Source organism: Columba livia, chromosome 3, assembly GCF_036013475.1.
Source record: "Columba livia isolate bColLiv1 breed racing homer chromosome 3, bColLiv1.pat.W.v2, whole genome shotgun sequence".
In the NCBI taxonomy this organism is placed as follows: domain Eukaryota; kingdom Metazoa; phylum Chordata; class Aves; order Columbiformes; family Columbidae; genus Columba; species Columba livia.
The window spans coordinates 108,239,271-108,247,923 of NC_088604.1; the positions used below are offsets into that span (position 1 = coordinate 108,239,271).

The 8,653-nt window shown below is 44.1% G+C and overlaps 1 long non-coding RNA gene across 5 annotated transcripts in view; it reads right to left on the reverse strand.

Moving 5' to 3' along the window:
* LOC110363517 (uncharacterized) overlaps positions 1-8,653 on the reverse strand; it is an 8,745-nt gene continuing 92 nt past the window's right edge. Inside the window, exons 1-4 of one of the 5 annotated variants that reach the window (XR_010471690.1) lie at positions 8,490-8,651; positions 7,868-8,041; positions 3,362-4,648; positions 1-2,553 (exon numbers count right to left, since the gene is read on the reverse strand). This is a non-coding gene — a long non-coding RNA (uncharacterized LOC110363517). The other 4 variants (XR_010471691.1, XR_010471692.1, XR_010471689.1 and 1 more) reach the window with 4 other exon arrangements.

Here is an 8,653-nt window from a genome sequence, read left to right on the forward strand (position 1 = left end):
TTGATTTCATATTATTTACTTTTTATTTTAATAAAAGTGATGGGCTTTTGGATTATGGTATTCCCAAGTCTTTCCAATGCAGAGGGTAGCCAGGGTGTCAGCTGAGATGGGTTTGAAAGTGTTATTCCTTTCAAGCCTCAGGGAGTTATTTCAAAAGCTTGTAGGTAGAAGGCAGATGGTTTGCAATTGCTTTTTGTTCTGAAGTCAGACACCAAAATGAAAAATATCTTCAATGTTTTAATTGCAAATAAATGATTTGCAAGGATAAATGTTCCTGTTTAATTAGATTCTAAAATGAAAATTGTGTTGCCCTTCATAATGCCAATTTTGGATGATCACAGACCTAAGATGCCACTTTTGTTACAAACTGATATCCTATAATTTATAAACACTTTTACTTTGGGAAGGGGAGGAAGAGGCAGGATGGAGTAAACCCACTTTTGGCCAGGTCTGATTAATTAACATGATGGAAACAATAACCTTTGCTGCTAATGTTTTCAGAGAAGAGCTACTGTAGTTGCTTACTTCTGTTGTGGGCCTGGGCTACAACTTTTGGTCCTTTAGATGTGCTGAGTATTGTGGAGGGGAAAAACTCTTTTAAAACATTTCTAAGGAGGAGGGCAGAGGGAAAAGTGCCTCCATTGAAAAGCCCAAAGTTATTCCATTTAAAAAAAAAAAAAAGAAAAGCCCCATATAGAAGGCCAGGATTTCTCTCACTATGTAATATCCCCATGATAAGGGATATGAGGTGCTGCAGATACTGAGTTTAATGCTGTGCACTGATTCAGGGAGGGGATGTGTGTGTGTGAGGATTTGCAATTCAGATCCAGAGGTTATGGAGAAATAGACAAATAACTGGCTTTTGTTAGGGTATTTGGGAGCAAACTCAAAGACACCTCAGTTTCAGTCCTCTGTGACTACATATTATGCTCACAAAATTGGAGAACGTTTTGCCAAAGTTAGTTCTGTAGCCTAGCAATGAGGTGTGAAAGTCCAAGAGGGATATGAGGCTGAGTACAACACAGCACTCTGCTCCTTGTGATGCCTTGGCTTTGTTGTCCCTCCCACTTCTTTTAATTTTTGCCTGAACCAGCCTTAGCTCATGTATTATAAAATAGTCCTGTACCAATAAACAAGGAATGAGATTTTTGCCTTGCCTCTGGCAGTTGTGCAACATTCGTCCTTCTGAGGCCTTTTTGCTTCATCTCTGCAAGCTTCATTCATCATTGCATACATTTTAGCAGCACAAACTGGGAATGTCTTTGCAGCACAGAATCCTTCAGGGCTATGTTCTATGTTGCTGTGGGGAACTCAGTGTGCTAGAGTCACTGCTGATGTTAAATAAGTGCTTTATGTTTTGAGCAACAGTTTTGGCTTCTTGGGTGTCTCAGTGAAAGGGCTGCCACTGACCTCCTAAAAGATGTTTTCCTATTCCTACTGTGGTGTTTCAAGAGGACTTAACTGCTTGAGGTCTTTCCTTTCTGGTGGAAAACACAATTTTCTTCCACTTTGCAGCTGTGGTAGCTGTTCCATGCTAAGGGCATCCTCTGCTGACAGATATCTGGGTTTCAAAAGGTGCCGATGTTCAGAGATAAAATTAACAGCTGTAAGGGAAGAAAATCCTGCTTCTCTCTTTTTGCAACACCTGGCTTGTGATAGAATAGTTCAGATAACTTTCAGGTTATTTAACTCTTTCTATTATTCCTTTAAAATTATGAAGATGAAATAAAGGTCTCCTTGCAAAAAGAAGAATGGAAGCATATGCATTAAGAAAGGTGAAATGAAACATCTCAACTACTCTGGGCTACCGTTTTCTATAGAACAAATTTCATGCAATTTGTGATTCATGTCAGCACCTTCAAAACTGCATTTTTTTTCCAGCAAATCTATTATGCTCCTTTTTTTCTTCCTACATCTAATGAATTATATTCTCAGTGCAAATTGTATTATCCAGCCTCCTCCTAAGCAGGCCATGGATGTGTGTGCATGTAGGGACCTTCCACAGCTAAATGAAGGAATGAGTTGTTCTGCTTTTGCAGCTTTCCATAAACTGCCAAGCTTCCTCCAGCTTTCCTCCCACAGCCAAGTGACTGCACCATGCTTTTGCACGTTCTCTTGCTGCTCTCCCATTGCTTGCTACTGTCTCTCCCCTCATGTCCCATCCTCCAGCTCTGTGGTTTCCATCCCTGTCCAATGTTTGCAGCTGGGTGCTACTTCAGCTTTTTATACCCCTCGCATCCACAGGTGCTTCCATGGTGCATCCCTATGATGTAGCTTCTTTTGAGTTTGCTGTAATGTAAAGTCAAGCCAGAAATGTCAATTTCCATCTCCTCTTCAGAGTGAAATAAGGCAGTCACAACAACACTCAGAGCTGAGCTTTTCCTCCTGGAGAGCTCATCAGAAAATCCCCAAGGCTGGAGAAGGAGACAAAGGATGGATGCAGATGAAGCAGCTGTGAGTAATGCAGGTCTTCTCCTATGGGGATACAGCTTATCTCTGTCTGTCAGCCCCAAACTCAGTCTTGCAGCAGCCCCTTTGCCGTGCAGCCATCCTCTGTGAAGATTAAAAAGGCTTTTTCCTTATTTTGGAAAGGACTTACAGAACATCTCTAAAATGGCATTTAAGATTGGATATGGATCTTCAGATTAAGAAAAAATGAAACATGGGTATTTTATAGCCTCAGCTATCCAGGGTCTTTTCATATGCAGGGTGGGTCATAAACTCACCTCCCACATCTGACCCTGCTCCTGACGTGTTCCTATTTTCATACACATGGCATTACCCATCTTCATGCTGTCTAACCAGGAGCTGCAGCTGTAAACAATGTTACTTCCCATCTGTGGTCATTAAAATCTTACAGCAACCACCAGTTTCACATGCCAAAGGGTTGGGGTTTAGTTATTTTCCCCATAAGCAGGTGATGGGAAAAGTCTTGTTCCCTGTGGATGGGTGACCATTGCTGGTCTGTGCCATTATGGTTATTTCTGTAGCTGCAGTCATACAGATCCACTTAGTCCTACCCTTGATGACATTTAGGGACCTTTAGGTCCCTTCAACACTGGACCACAGGGCCTGGATTTAGGCATCCTAGAGTGCTCCTGAGCAGCTCAAACTTCTCTGCTTGCTTCCTGCAAATGTTCAAAGTGCAGAAGCTGAATTTCATTTGAACGTATCAGCAGTTGCCTCTTGCTCACTTCCTGAAAAATCTGTCAGCACGCTGGGCTACTCACAAAAAGCCAATTTAAGTGTGACTTTTCCACATAAACCCAGTTGCAAGTGATCTGTTTGATTGCAAGATTCACAGTGCATGCTGCACTGGGAAGTTGCATGTCACTGATCAGAACTCGCATTCAGAGCCCACCTGTGCAGGGTGTCTACAGCAGACCACACTGAAGCAGCTGGCTGGTGAAGGATACATTGCGGAAGATGCTTGCAGATAATTCGTGATGGAGACGCTTTCCAGCACTACTTCACTCTTGCTGCAAGACCTTATTGCAGCCTTTTTGTACTTAAAAGGAGCCTGTAAGAAAGATGGAGACAGACTTTTTAGCAGGGCCTATTGCAAGATGACAAGGAGTAATGGTTTTAAACTAAAGGAGGGGAGATTCAGGCTAGACGTGAGGAAGAATTTTTTTCCAATGAGGGTGGTAAAACACTGACACAGGTTGCCCAGAGAGGTGGTAGATGCCCCATCCCTGGAAACATCCAAGGCCATGCTGGACAGGGCTCTGAGCAACCTGATCTGGTTGAAGATGTCCCTGCTCATTGCAGGGGGGTTGGACTAGATGAACTTTGAAGGTCCCTTCCAACCCAAACTATTTGATGATTCTAAGTGTTCCCAACAAGTGACTTCATTATGTGCCCTGTGGTACACTGCCAGCCGCAGGAGGCTTCTCCTGTGCCCTCCCTGCCTGTGGGGGGTGATGAGCACTGTGAAGCATCCTTCTGGGGCCACATGTCACCACTGCTGGTGGTGGCAGGATCTCCATGCTGTGGTGGGCAGGTGCTCAGTGTGGGCTGCGGTGGCAACTTCTGTACCTTCAAGGTTTCTGTACCTTGTCCCTGCAGAGTTCAGCTGAGCAATCCCCCTGAGTGCACTGCCTGGCATGAAGAGTGGGAAAGCCCCCTCAAGTCAACATACATGGGCATGTCTTTAACGTGGCACCTTCACACAAAAACACTCTTAACCTCTCTGGGACCATCCCTCCTGGCAGACTCATCATTAAGGGAACATTTTACGTACCCCTCTCCTCTTTTATTTCTATTAGGGGGAAATAGATACTGCTGTGACTTTCAGGAGCGTTCCTATCTGGATTTACACCACAGTCCAACACAAAGTCCCCCAACACTTTAAATTAGGTATTTTCTCTGCTGGACTTTGGAACGGTATGTTTTAAAGTGATCTGTTAAACAGCACTGTGACCCCTGCAGCAGGTATCTAGAGGATTTGAGTCATGATGGTGCAAACCTGTTTGACAGCAACTTGCTCACCAGCTTCTCAGTTTGTATACCTGGTGCAGACTCCTCACTTCTTAAATTGGTGATGAAGCATGTTCTGATGTGGTTTCAGCTTTAGCAACAATAAGCAAATATTTATTCTTTCTGCACAGAGTAGTCAGCCCAGCTCTTGGCCTGCAGTGTTAGGAACCTAACCATGGGCAGAGAGAAAAAACACAAACAAAACCAGGAAGAAACCTTTCTATCCAGGAGAGCAGTAAGTTGAGCATATTATACAAGATCAGAGGATTCATTCAGACTGGCAGGGATCTCTGGATGTCTGTAGTCCAGAGTAGGTCAACAATGAATTCAGATTGGGATTCTTTGGGCTTTGTCCTGTTTGGTCTTGAAATTCTCCATGGACAGAGATTTGACCAGCTCTCTGAGCAATCCATTCCAGTGCTTGACTATCCTTATAATAGTCTTTTTCCTTAAATCCAGATGGAACCTATCCTTTCAACTTATTCCTGTTGCCTCCATGGACCAGAAAGAAGTCAGGCTCTGTCTCCTCAACAGCCTGTTAGGCCCTTAAGTCATCTCTTCACCAGGTTCAACAAATCCACCTCTTTCATTGTCTCCTCTAAGGGCAAGTGCTCAAGCACTAGACAATCTTGATGGATTGAGGAAAATACAGTCAGAAACTTTCTGCTGCAAATTTGCTGCAGGCTTGGTTGGGATTGAACTTCTTGACTCTCCTAGTGATGCCGGTTTGCTTTGGCATAAACTTCTGCTGCTCTACTAGGTTTCCTTACTTTTCCCTCCCTAGGTCATTGATCTCTTATGTGTTTGGTGTCTCTGTGTCCTTTCTGTCTCAATGATGCCAGCAAGATTTTTTTAGGGCAGAGGACACATGTTGATGGGAAGGCAAAGACAGCAGCAAACCGTAACTTTTTCTTGGTCTGGCTGCTGAATTGTTGTTTTCTGGCAGATGCACACAGAGGTGGCAAGCAATCTACCATCCCTCCATTTCCCTTTGTAGTATTATAGTAGAATGGACTATGCAACTAGATACAGGGCCAGTGGGATGAGTCTGGGTTCTGGATTTTTAAAAAATTAGAGGTGGGGGCAAAAATTATTCATCATAACTCAACTTCAGGTGACTCAGTGATAAAGGGGGAAAAGACATCTTGACATAAAAAATGAATTTTTTCACTGGAGCAACTTCCCCTGGGATGCAGTAGAGTCCCCATTGCTGAAGGTTTTCATGAGGCAATTGGATGAGGTGCTAGATAATCTCATATAGGCTTCCTTTTCCACAGAAGGTTGGGCCAGATGAGATTCCTTCCAATCTGAACTATTCTATTATTTGATTTGTGCTTTTTTAGATAATATGAGACATTCTAAGAAGGAGGATGAGGAAATGCTATCTCAATCAATTATTCATTTGCTCCTGCTCTTCCTAAAGATTAAGCGAGATACGTATATATGTATGTATATATATGTATTTTATTAATTCTTAAACTCTATCAGAAGTGGATATATTTCTTAAACTCAATTTAATCCTCCTGCAAATATTTAAAATTCCTGCAGCTCCTTTCTAAGCCCATCCCCTAGTAAATCCAGCCAGACTTTTCTCACCTCTGTACGTCAATAATAATGGTGTGACAGCTGTTCATGAAAGATTTAAGAACTGATTTTGGGGGAAACAAAAAACAAAACCAAGATTATTTAGTTAGTGCATGTGTGGACATAATGGCTGAAAGTCATTATGCAATGTATTTGATTAATGACAAGTACCGATAAAAGCATTTTGAAACAGGTCAGTATGTCATGTCATTGCATGCATATGCATTGTGGCCATGCTGTGTATGGTTGCTACTAATATACATAAGAGTGGACTAGAACTGCTTGCTCCCAATAGCTGTCACTAAATATGTAAAGAAAACCAGAGCCAGACAGAATTGGTGTTAGCATACGTTGTGGATTTTAAAAATACAAATTACCCTGTTTTCCTGTACAGGAAAATTGGAAAGGAAGCTGGCTGCCTTTCATTTATTTTTAAACTCTGCCCTAGGGAAAAGGCAATTTTTGCCTTTTTCCCCGTGGTATTAGAGACAAAGTCCTCCTCTCAAGTATGCTAAATTACATAGGTAGTTGTGCAGACACCCAGAATGCTGATTACACTTTCCAGAAAAATTGCTCCATTTAAAAGCAAACAGATAAAGCAGATACAAGCAATACTGGCTATCGACTAGCCCATAGTGCCAGCTCTTGCAACCTGAGCTCTCAGCATGCTGGTTAATATGTAGGTGTTATCTGCTGAGTGTCTCGTGCCCTTCTCCTGCCCCCAGTCAGGGGACTGATGGAGGCAGGATGATGTACTTCCAAGTGCTTGGTTCTAGTCCAGCTGAAAGCCCCTCTACCCTTATATCAGCTGTTTCTAAACATTGTTTTTTTTCCCCTGTACTTTTTCTGTATAATGCACCTTAGTAATTTACATACTACGTTCTGGACTCTCTGTACCTTCAGCATTCATCAGGCACAGCACTCGAAGTCCAGAGCTGGGCTCTGAAATATCACAGATGCGGTGTTTCTCGCTGGCCTTTCTTTTCACCACACCTTTTTTACTCCATATGTGTTGGCTTGAGTGAAATTCACGAATTTCATTCTTAAAACTCTGCTGTGTGTATAAGTGCATTTTTAAATTGTAAAAAGTAACAAAACGCAAGCTGGACTGTGAGCTGCTAGCTATGCTTATGAAGACAGACTTCCCATGGATTTTACATATATTGTTTCTCTCCCTGGCACTCTCCCTAATGTTTAATGATAGGCAGAAGCTTTTCTCTCTGTGGGTGCAGTAATTCATATCTCTGTCCCCTCTCCTGAGCCACCTTTCTCTATGAAATATTCGTGAGTTCAGCATGGTGAAGACTGATAATCCTCTGCCACAGTGAGCTCAAACAGGTCAACAGGGAGGAAACACCTAAGAGACCTCAGAGATCCAGAGGCACAATTACTAACACATCTCATTGCTTAAAGAAGTGGGGCCAAACTTGCTGTAAGTTGTTTACACGTGACAGAGGAAAACTGAGCTTGGAGGAAAGCGGAATGGAGAGCATGGCTCCTGCCTGATGGCTGCAGGAACAAGACCTCTGGCAAGCGTTCAGCCTCTTTGCACTGAGGTCAAAGTTGGTGGGAGTTTTTTAGCAACAAAAGCAATGGCCACATGGGGTTTTCACCATGATGCTTAACAGATCCCTCAGCTGGCACAGCCTGAGCTAGTCACTGTCTTGCTGGGTGTCAAGGATCTGCTCCTGATTGTCCTCAGCTTTCTCTTCCAGGAAAGCTGCCTCTTTGTGTTGTGCCACCCAGTCTGTAATTCAGAATAGCTCCTCTAGTCTTGCACTCCTCATTTAGACTCATAACTTACCTTGTGCCAGAAGGAGGCCATAAGAGCCATCAAAAGCCAACAAAGAGCCACCACATTTTAAGAGTCACAGCCACGCAGTGCCTCGGAGCTGGAGTGAGGGTGACACACTTGCAGCCCTGAGCACGGTTCCAAGGCACGGGGACGAGCTCAGGACGGGGCTTCCACTGCAGGGCCCTGCCATGCAAGCAACAACGAAAGACAGTCCTTTGCACGAGGATAAGCTGACCCAAACTTGGCACAAGCCTCTGGTGGCCTCCCATCCTTCTCACACCTTCTGCCAGTACACACCAAAGAGGAACCCAGCCTCTCGCGTGGTGTTGGTTTCTCAGCACCAATCAGGTCTAATTTTAGACGGAAATGCTGAGCATCCAAAATATTTTAAGAGAGACATTTAAGTGCGACTCCGTAGGAGTACGATGAGAGGCAGAATCACCACCTGTCCCAGTTTAGCTCCAGCCCCCCCAGCCGGCAGCCAAAACGCCGTGCCGCTTGCTCACCCCTCCCCCGGTGGGATGGGGAGGAGAATCAGAAAACAAAGGCAAAAAAGGGTGGGATAAGAAGCGTTTAACAGAACAGCGAAGAAAACCAAACAAACAGTTACAACAATAATGAAAGAACCTACAGAAGCGACGGGCACACAGCGAAACTGGATCCCACACCGTGGCGGCCGCCACAGCAGCTCCCCCCCGCCCCAGTAGACAAGTGGGCTCTCCCATCGCCCTGGCCGCAGCTCACGCCGAACCAACCAACCAATCCACGCCCGCCCGCCCCGCCCCAAACAACGGC